This window comes from Lepisosteus oculatus, chromosome 8 (genome assembly GCF_040954835.1).
Source record: "Lepisosteus oculatus isolate fLepOcu1 chromosome 8, fLepOcu1.hap2, whole genome shotgun sequence".
Taxonomy (NCBI): domain Eukaryota; kingdom Metazoa; phylum Chordata; class Actinopteri; order Semionotiformes; family Lepisosteidae; genus Lepisosteus; species Lepisosteus oculatus.
Genome location: NC_090703.1, coordinates 35,724,144 through 35,734,790, shown reverse-complemented (window position 1 = coordinate 35,734,790; position 10,647 = coordinate 35,724,144). Strand labels below are relative to the sequence as shown.

Genomic DNA, 10,647 nt, shown 5'->3' with positions numbered 1-10,647 from the left:
AAAAAATTGACCTCATTGGTTACATTTAAAGACATAAGAATTCTGTGATTGAAGGTTTTAATCTATGCTAATACTTTGTAAAATATACCCAGTAAAATGCATCCTAATTGTGAATTTGTGCAAATGTGTCTTAATTACATTTTGTCAGTACAAATTAATTTTAATAAGTATTTTTTTTTATTTACACCTGCTCCATTTAGGATCATTATTTGATACATTAATAGAATTCATGTTAAATAAAGATACTGTCATTTAGTTTAGTTTATTTTGAATAAAGTTGCATATGATCAAAATGTTCTATTATCATGCACATTTTATATAGAAAAAAAATAAAAAAGAAAGCTAATCTTAAATACTCATTCACCACACATTTATAATGCAAACGTATATCTTTAATTTGTCCTGATAACGATTGTTCAGTTTAATTCTGCAGAGCACAGAACATTAATTACAGAACAAGGCTGTAATTACAAACATTATTTTTGTGTTGCAAAAATAATGAGAACAAGAAAATAATCATTGCCCCCAACTGTTACAAAACTGAAGGTGATAGAATTACAAAATAAGTGGTAATTAAATATAAAGATCAATTAAGAACTGAGTCCTAACACCAGCTTGCTAGTGTCTTGTTAAATTCAGGGATTGGCAAGAGTGATATAGTATGTTTTGTTTTTTTTTTATCCTCTGGCACAACTGTATAATACAGTAATAGCTAAGATAGTTTAGACAGAAAAAATCTAATAATTTATTTAAAAAAAACATATACAGGAACACAACACACAGCAGTTATACTATGACTAGAGATATACAGGTCTGTGAGTTCCAGAGCCCTTCCTATAGGTATATACAGTAGATAAAATTCCAGAATCCTGCTCCTATAATCTTAATACACAAAATCATCACAAGCCAAAAAGGGAAATAAATCATATTAAATAAAAAATAGACCCTAACCAGGACTAAATCCCCTTCACTAAACAGGTGCTTACAAGTGGATGGGAGCAAAATTCATTGTTTGAAATAAGGCATCAGTGAAACAGTAGAGGTATTTTTAGCCTACTGACTCCACCATATAGGAAATCAGAATTTTCTAGAATATACTGCATTTCACGAGGAATGACGGCAGCCGAAAGCTTGTGAGAAATTAAAATCATTTATTGAGATGTGGAGATTTGGCGTAACCCACTTGGCTGAGGGCCGACCTCCCGGCCGTTGGACGGGGAGGATAGGACCCCCCAAAAGAACCAAGCGGGACCCCCAGTCACCAGTGCAGAAAAAAACAAAAACAAAAACAAAAACCAAATGATTATTAAACTAATTCAGCCGAGGAGAGAAGGTGCCTGCTTGAGGGTACCAGGGTTAGTTTTGATGTATGCATGATAAGCCTCAGAGGACCATCGGCCGAGTTGTTTGATGAGATACTCGGGGATGCCTTGGCAAGTGGCAGATGACGCGGCCCCTGATCTGAAGGAGTGCCCAGAGAATTGTTCAGGGGGGTAGCCGGCGGTTAGAAAGATGTCGGAGAGGTGAGAGAGGAACCAGTTGCGGGTCATGATACGGCCCTTCTTGTTTACGAACAGAGGGTCAGTAGGCAAAGCTCCGGCAGAGGTGCGAAGATGTGCGTAATGGGATAGAGGCTCGTATGGGCTTACGTATGAACAGAGTTTGAAATAATAGATGAGAGTGCAGGACCCGAGTTGGTCGGTTTTGCTTTTCTTGAGATAGAAGGTCAGTGTATCGGAAGATAAGATGGAGATGTCGGATAAGCAGGGTTGAGAAGAGGGATCGAAGGATGTGGAAGCAGCGGTAATTTCAGAGCATCTTAGGAAGCCGAGGAAGGCTAACAAGAATAAAGATTCGAGAGTGCAGTCGACCCAGGGTGAGTGGTAATCCGACCTGAGAACGTAGATGTAGGATTCGAGGATATCCGAAGTAAGTGGTGTGCGTTGGTTCGGAAATGGTTTTTCAAGTCGCTGAAAGCCTTTAAGCAGGAGACTAATTTGAGGGTGGATAAGGGAGGGACAGGTCATGCCTTGAGTTTATGGAAGAAGTGGATGCCTCACAGGTATAGTTTGGTGGTGGATGCTCGTACCTTGAGTGAGTTTCTACAATAGCAAATGAAGGATGATACAGTGAGAATATCGAAAGAAGGGAATTTTATGTTCGTGGAGAGGTGGAAGGATTGGAAGCCCTTCCAGGCAGTCCAGTAAGAGTTGAGAGTTCGAGGGGCAATCATTAAGAGGATAGTTTGGTGGGCCAGCTGGATGGAAAGGATGATTCAGATTAACTTGAGTTCCGAATAGGGAGGTACTGTGCATGGGTTCGGTCTTGCATCTGGTGCCAAGTTCCTGAATTTCTGAAATTGAAAGCGAGAGAGAGAGTCAGCTATCTTATTAAGGTGACCTGGAATGTGAGCAGCTACGAGGATGAATTGATGTGTGAGAGAAATCCATTTAAGGCGGCAGAGAAATTTCATGATAGATCAGGATGAAGACCTTCCTTTATTGATTATATGGACTACTGCATAGTTGTCCGAATGGATAAGGACGGATTTTGTTTCCAATTGTGGCCCCAAAGAGAAGCTGCAACAACAATTGGAAATATTTCGAACAGGGCCAATGACTGGTCGGCGAAAGGGATCGAAGAGAATTCATGAGGGCAAGGGGTCGCAAACCATTGGCCTTTGTAATAGCCTCCAAAACTGACTGAGGGGGCTGCATCTGTGAAAAGCTGGATATCCTCGGCGTCAGAGAGGAGGTCATCGTAGAAGAGAGATATGCCATTCCAATTGGCCAAGAAAAGTTGCCAAAGCCTGAGCTCGGACTTGCAGTCGGCTAAAAGGCTTACGTGGTGGTAAGAAGAGGACACGGAAGAGGTGAAGTCGAGAAGGTAGGGGATGAATGACCATCCTTGGGGAATGATACGCATGGCGTAATTGAGGTGGCCGAGCAGAGAGAGAAGTTCCCTCTTTGTGCAAGATTTGGCGGAAGAATAGGTAGAGATCCTGTCGATCTTGTCGCAAGGCATGGAGACGGAGAAATTAATGGAATTGAGGGTGATCCTGAGGAATTGGATTATATGGGAGGGACCAGTGGTTTTGTCTGTGGCGAGAGGTACCCCTAGTTTCCCGAAAACGGAAGTAAGTGTGGAAGAGGCTCTTGCGGGTGGGGTGTGAGGAAAATCTATGGTAAGGAAATCGTCGAGAAGGTGGACGAGAAAAGGGAGCCTATAGTTATTCAAGAGGATCCAGCAGAGAGCTTCGGCTAAGGTATCGAAAATTTTTGGGCTACTCCTGCATCCGAAAGTAAGGCGGACTGCGAAGAAGAACTTGTTCCGCCAATGAACTCCAAAGAGGTGCCAGAAGTCTGGATCGAGAGGCATAACTTTAAAGGCACTGGAGATGTCGGCATTAGCGAGCCAGGTGCCCGGACCTGCGATTTTGATGAGAGAAATGGCATGGTCGATTGTGGCATAGTGGAGGGAGAAGTCTGAACTGGGAATAAGGCTATTGAGACTTGGCACGTGGGAGTTATGGGAGGCTGACAAGTCGATTATAAGGTATTTTTTACTGGAATACTTACGGACCGCTATACCGATGGGATTGATGCGGTATGCGGGGAATGGGGGAGAGTCAAGTGGGCCGATCATGAAACCGTTCTCGACATCAGATGCTAACAAGGAATCAACGGACTGGGGATCAGCTGTGGCAGATTTCAAATTTTTGCAAAAGACGGGGGAAGAAGGAAGTGTGCACAGGCCTGGTGAGAATCCAAAGGAAAGGCTGTCGAGTAAGATGTGGGTGGAAGAGGGGTCGGGGTGACGGAGCAGCTCAGAAGCAAGAGCGGGGATATCGATTGGGGTAGACAGAAAAGCCAGTAGTCATTTGGGAATGCTGAAAGTGGAGTGAGCATGGAAAGGCTGGCGGGGGCAGGCGGAGCGAGCGTGAGCTTCGCCGCAGAAGCTGCAAATGTGGAGAAAGCGACAAAGGGAAGAGGTGCATGTGGAGGAATTGAAGTTGTTGCAAATTTGTTGACCTCTGATCATCACGATGGGGCGACTGCGAATGTCTCTGGACCGGGAAGGTTTGAAGAAGACCTGGCAGGAGAATTGATGCTGAGGGGGAGAAGGTGCAGAGTCGGGGTTGGGCTTGTGGACTGTATTTGGGCAAAGATTTGATGAATGTGTCCAAGAGGAACAGAAGTCGCAGGAAAGAGCTCTGATGCCGGCGAAAGTGCGGCAGTAAAGCTCAATGTCGAGGGCTCCCCAGTAGGTGCGCTGGTTCCATTGGAACCGACGGAGGGCGGCCAGCCCCGCAGGTGTGCGGGTGGCGCCCTCAGCACCCCGGCCTGTCCCAGGGCAGGCAGGGGAGCCCGACGGAGGGCGGCCAGCCCCGCAGGTGTGCGACGGAGGGCGGCCAGCATCCCTTCTCTCCGCGGAGAGACCCTTCAGATCGATCGGCGACCCCAGCCCGCCCCGGGAGGGCCCCTGCCTTCGGGCACGGCGGTTCCTCCCACCACCAGGCGGGCGCCCACGCCCTGCAATTGAAGCAGGGGCAAAGGCTGCGTGAAGGACTGAGGAGGCTGCCGAGTCGTCTTGGATGCCAGGGGGTGGGGGAGGGTAAGAGCCGCCTGCTGGCTGAGCTGGGGGTCATTTACTGGATGGCCTTTGGGCCATGGAGACCGCAGCAGGAGCCTAAAGAAAAGAAACCGGGGCCGAAGGCACCAAGCTGGCGGAGCTTGAGCCGCATTGGACGCCGGAGGCAGAGACAGAAGAGAGTGCAGAAATTAGATTAAGCAGAGAATGGGGTTGGGGAGGGGCGTGAGCCTGGGGCCTTAGACCCGGCAGCAAGGAGTTTAGGGAAGGAAGCTGGGTGGAAGAGGCTAGGTGCTGTAGTTCAGCAGAGGAATGGATTGGTTGGGGAAGAGACACAGACACGGATATATCAGGACAAGACAAGACAGAAGACGCGACAGGCAGAGGCACGGACAGCCTCAGGGTCCTCACGTTGGGATGAGTGGCGGCGGCGTGAGTGGCGGGGGAAGCTGTGTAGCTGATGTTTCCTTTGTGTAGACTGCGGTTAAGTACAGGGAAAACAGGGCTTTTTTGGAAGCATTTCTTTTAAAACGGACTCCATGTTTTCAAAGTATCCTCTGGAGGCTTGCTACGGTCATATGGAAATCGTGAGAGATGATCCAGGAGAAGGGGGAGCAGATGTGCGTGAAGCGCGGCGGCTGGGACATCCTCAAGAGAAGTGGGGGTTATTTGGAGACTTTGCCGTGGAGGGAAGGCTGGGTTTGTGATGAGAGAGGGACTACGACGGCGGAACGCCGTCTTCGGCGAGGAGTTGAATCTTTTGAGGACTTGGTGGGAGATGAGCGGCGCTGATGTGGCACGGCGGGTGAAGGAGGCGATGAGACGGAGGTGAGGGGAGCGGGGGGGGGAGACTGGACGAGAGGGGTAGGAGAGTCTCCTGTGCTGCAGAAAAGGTCTTCATCAAAGCAGCGAATTTGCAGATCCATGAGAAGGGAGCACGGATTCGAGCTAGGCGAAAACGAACCATGCAGAAAACGAACGAGGAAGAGGAGAGGGTGACGTTTGATATATATGGAGACCGGTTGCTTACGTCAGGATTAGTGGGAATTGCGGCAGTTGTGTCGAATGAGCTCAGCTGCTTTCATTCCTCCCGAACTTTCATTAAAAACTCCATATAACAGAAAGGTCTCTTAAAGAATAAGGCTCAGAGTCCAGTATTCTTTTAGCATTCAGATTACACGTACAGAATACATTTTCAAGTCTTAAGAGAGAGGTGTTCTCACATACAGATGCAGCCATTCAAAATGCGCGGGCGATACCGCATTATTTTCCGGTACGCTGTACGCAGTCTACCACAAGCTACCGGTAAATACCGCTAGTTACCGTAAATCCTCCTATAATACGACAAGCAAAATAATAGTATCTGGAATTTCTGCAAGGTGAAGCTAATAAAGCTCAACCTCTCATGTTTGAGCTGTGGCCATCAGTCTTTAACGAAGATATTACTAATAGTATTAATAATGAATGACCTTGGACAAGCTGTAAGTGTAAACTCAAAGTATTGCCCTGGTCAACATTCTTTTTTTCATTGACCGTCTTTGTAAAAGTAACACCACAGCATTTCGCAATCACGCATTTGTTTTCAATCATGCAAAGTACAGTGATTCACCATGCCTTTCACATGCTCATAAAAGAGATTGATTTAGGAACATAAACATATTACCGTATGCAAACTGTACTGTATACAGTATGTATATGTACAGTGCCTTGCGAAAGTATTCGGCCCCCTTGAACTTTTCAACCTTTTGCCACATTTCAGGCTTCAAACATAAAGATATAATTTTTTTATTTTATGTGAAGAATCACCAACAAGTGGGACACAATTGTGAAGTGGAACGAAATCTATTGGATTTTTGAAACTTTTTTAACTAATAAAAAAATGAAAAGTGGGGCGTGCAAAATTATTCGGCCCCTTTACTTTCAGTGCAGCAAACTCACTCCAGAAGTTCAGCGAGGATCTCTGAATGATCCAATGTTGTCCTAAATGACTGATGGTGATAAATAGAATCCACCTGTGTGTAATCAAGTCTCTGTATAAATGCACCTGCTCTGTGATAGTCTCAAGGTTCTGTTGAAAGCGCAGAGAGCATCATGAAGACCAAGGAACACACCAGGCAGGTCCGTAATACTGTTGTGGAGAAGTTTAAAGCCGGATTTGGATACAAAAAGATTTCCCAAGCTTCAAACATCCCAAGGAGCACTGTGCAAGCGATCATCTTGAAATGGAAGGAGTATCAGACCACTGCAAATCTACCAAGACCTGGCCGTCCCTCTAAACTTTCAGCTCAGACAAGGAGAAGACTGATCAGAGATGCAGCCAAGAGGCCCATGATCACTCTGGATGAACTGCAGAGAACTACAGCTGAGGTGGGAGAGTCTGTCCATAGGACAACAATCAGTCTTACACTGCACAAATCTGGCCTTTATGGAAGAGTGGCAAGAAGAAAGCCATTTCTCAAAGATATCCATAAAAAGTCTCGTCTAAAGTTTGCCACAAGCCACCTGGGAGACACCCCAAACATGTGGAAGAAGGTGCTCTGGTCAGATGAAACCAAAATCGAACTTTTTGGCCACAATGCAAAACGTCGTAAAAGCAACACAGCTCATCACCCTCAACACACCATCCCCACTGTCAAACATGGTGGTGGCAGCATCATGGTTTGGGCCTGCTTTTCTTCAGCAGGGACAGGGAAGATGGTTAAAATTGAGGGGAAGATGGATGCAGCCAAATACAGGACCATTCTGGATGAAAACCTGTTGGAGTCTGCAAAAGACCTGAAACTGGGACGGAGATTTATCTTCCAACAAGACAATGATCCCAAACATACAGCAAAATCTACAAAGGAATGGTTCACAAATAAACGTATGCAGGTGTTTGAATGGCCAAGTCAAAGTCCAGACCTGAATCCAATCGAGAATCTGTGAAAAGAGCTGAAAACTGCTGTTCACAAACGCTCTCCATCCAACCTCACTGAGCTCGAGCTGTTTTGCAAGGAAGAATGGGCAAGAATTTCAGTCTCTCGATGTGCAAAACTGATAGAGACATACCCCAAGCGACTTGCAGCTGTAATCGCAGCAAAAGGTGGCTCTACAAAGTATTAACGCAAGGGGGCCGAATAATTTTGCACGCCCCACTTTTCATTTTTTTATTAGTTAAAAAAGTTTCAAAAATCCAATAGATTTCGTTCCACTTCACAATTGTGTCCCACTTGTTGGTGATTCTTCACATAAAATAAAAAATTTATATCTTTATGTTTGAAGCCTGAAATGTGGCAAAAGGTTGAAAAGTTCAAGGGGGCCGAATACTTTCGCAAGGCACTGTATATTTAATGTCTTAACTGTGCCCGTTTAAGTATTGAATATTCATATCTAATTTTACCACTAAAGGGAAATCTTAGTAGCTGAGCATAAAAAGAATAGGAGCATACTGCAACGCGTGTGAAGGCCATAAACGATATTAATTTTGGAACATAAACATACAGCATATGGCTGGTCTTGGTACTTTAAAGAAAAAAATACACACCAGTATTCCATTTCTCCCTAAACATTTTAAGCTTCGAAGTCTTTAACTAACGTGATACCGGAGTCAACAAGCATACTTTTAGAATTTGATTAATAGGGAATATAATATGGAACCGCGTATCTAAAGAATTTAATAACGGTATGATTATATTCGTGTACTGCGACAGGGCTGTGTAGGGCTGTTTCGCCTCCCTGTTCATGCAAGTTGTCTTGTAGCCTACTGGTCTAGGTGCATGACTAACAACGCACAGGTTGTGTGTTCGAATCCAGCTGGTGCTGGACTTCTCTTTTAACAAACATTTCTTCAAAAGAATAGAATAGAGATATTATGGACAATCTATTGACTTTTATATTTCAAAATATCGCAACATGATCGATTCTAAGTCATTTTTGATAACAATGAATAGTCACCTTCTTCCCTTCTGACAGCGGTTCCTGCTTCTATTGTGTGTGTGTGTGCAACAGAGTAAATTTTTATAGAGAAATGGAGGCTGGACAGTATGCGTTACAATATAAACATTTATATTTATTTAAATTGTGTTCTGATTTAAATCGCAAACGCGTGTTTAATTATGTGTTTATGTGTTTATGTGTTTTTTAATCATAATCAGGCTAATGCATTTCTACAAGACTGCTTGTGTTTAAATTGAGTGTAAGGTAATTTATGCCTCTAAAATCATGGTCAGCATTTATTATTGTACTGTGCTGTAAACTTTTTCTGTGCCTAGTCACATTATTTTATAGCGTTTTTATTGCGTTATTAAATCCGGTGGCACTGTGTGTTAGTTTCCTGACTCCCATGTCACATGGTCTGTGATTGAATCCCATGGAACTATGACTTTATTATTTAACAAACATTTCTTTGAAAAAATGAAACGTTACCCTTGGTCAGAGATTAAATAAAACCTCACTCGCACCAAACAAATTTATATTTCTAAATATCACGACATGATCGAATTTAAGTCTTTTTAATAACAATGAATAGTCACCTATGTGTTACAAAATATACATTTATATTGATTTGAATCGCGTTTTGATTTAAATCGTAAACGTGTGTTTAAATATATGTGTAATTTTACACTAATTTTGTAAAAAAATGTGACTAATTTTAAAAACTAAATGCAGACGCTCCCTCGGTGCGCTGCTCTGGTACGCCGGCTCTTACACAGTGCCTGTCGGCCGTAAGCGTTACAATATACATACCCAACACTGCTTGTACCCATCTGTCATGCAAATAAAACACCTTGAATTTAATTGAATTGAATTGAGGGGAGAGGGGGGGGAATACTAAAGCCAATACTGGCTCAATACCCTCAATCGGATTTGACGTGCTAATGCGTTGGTTTAACAGTCCGGGTGTGGCAAGCTTCCAATGTCAACTCGACTCGATTGGAAGACAATGAACGTATTTTAGCCCTAAATGAATTAATAGCAAACATGGTTTACATAAAATACATTTTTCCAAGAAAGTTTATAATACTACGATCTATAGTTGAAATCGGAGCCTACTGTAAATATAAAGGAATAGCATTTTCAGAGAGCAATCACGCTGTGTTTATGTAGAAAAAGCGATTAGGTTTATGAGCAATCTAATTACCTATTCGCTTAAAACGCTATATAAAATAAAGTTTATTTAGAGATGAATGATCAGTGTCGCAGTTCAAATAATTTTTGTAGGAGGGCTTGGACAGATTCCAAGGGCATTTTTGCAATTTACGTTGCATTGTCCAATGTTCTGTTGTAATACAGGCTAGAATACAGTTACAGTAGTCTAAGCTTTATCAGCCTATTTAAAATATTTTTTTTGAATCCCCGGCGGAACACTCCATAGGAATCAGCGCTTTTATACAGTATATCGCCTTTAAACACGCGTTTACGATTTAAATCAAAACGCGATTCAAATCAATATAAATGTATATTTTGTAACGCATAGGTGACTATTCATTGTTATTAAAAAGACTTAAATTCGATCGTGTCCTGATATTTAGAAATATAAATGTGTTTGGTGCGAGTGAGGTTTTATTTAATCTCTGACCAAGGGAATCGTTTCATTTTTTCAAAGAAATGTTTGTTAAAAAATAAAGTCATAGTTCCATGGGATTCAATCACAGACCATGTGACATGGGAGTCAGGAAACTAACACACAGTGGCACCGGATTTAATAACGCAATAAAAACGCTATAAAATAATGTGACTAGGCACAGAAAAAGTTTACAGCACAGTACAATAATAAATGCTGACCATGATTTTAGAGGCATAAATTACCTTACACTCAATTTAAACACAAGCAGTCTTTCTGTATGAACCTCTAAGCTGGTTCATACAGAAAATGTAGAAATGCATTAGCCTGATTATGATTAAAAAACACATAATTAAACACGCGATAGCGATTTAAATCAGGACACGATTTAAATCAATATAAATGTTTATATTGTAACGCATACTGTCCAGCCTCCATTTCTCTATAAAAATTTACTCTGTTGCACACATACACAATAGAAGCAGGAACTGCTGTCAGAAGGGAAGAAGGTGACT

At 43.0% G+C, this 10,647-nt stretch overlaps 1 pseudogene; it reads right to left on the bottom strand.

The window, feature by feature from the left end:
• Positions 1-2,275: 2,275 nt before the first annotated feature.
• Positions 2,276-10,647, bottom strand: part of LOC138241071 (uncharacterized) — a 55,130-nt pseudogene continuing 46,758 nt past the window's right edge.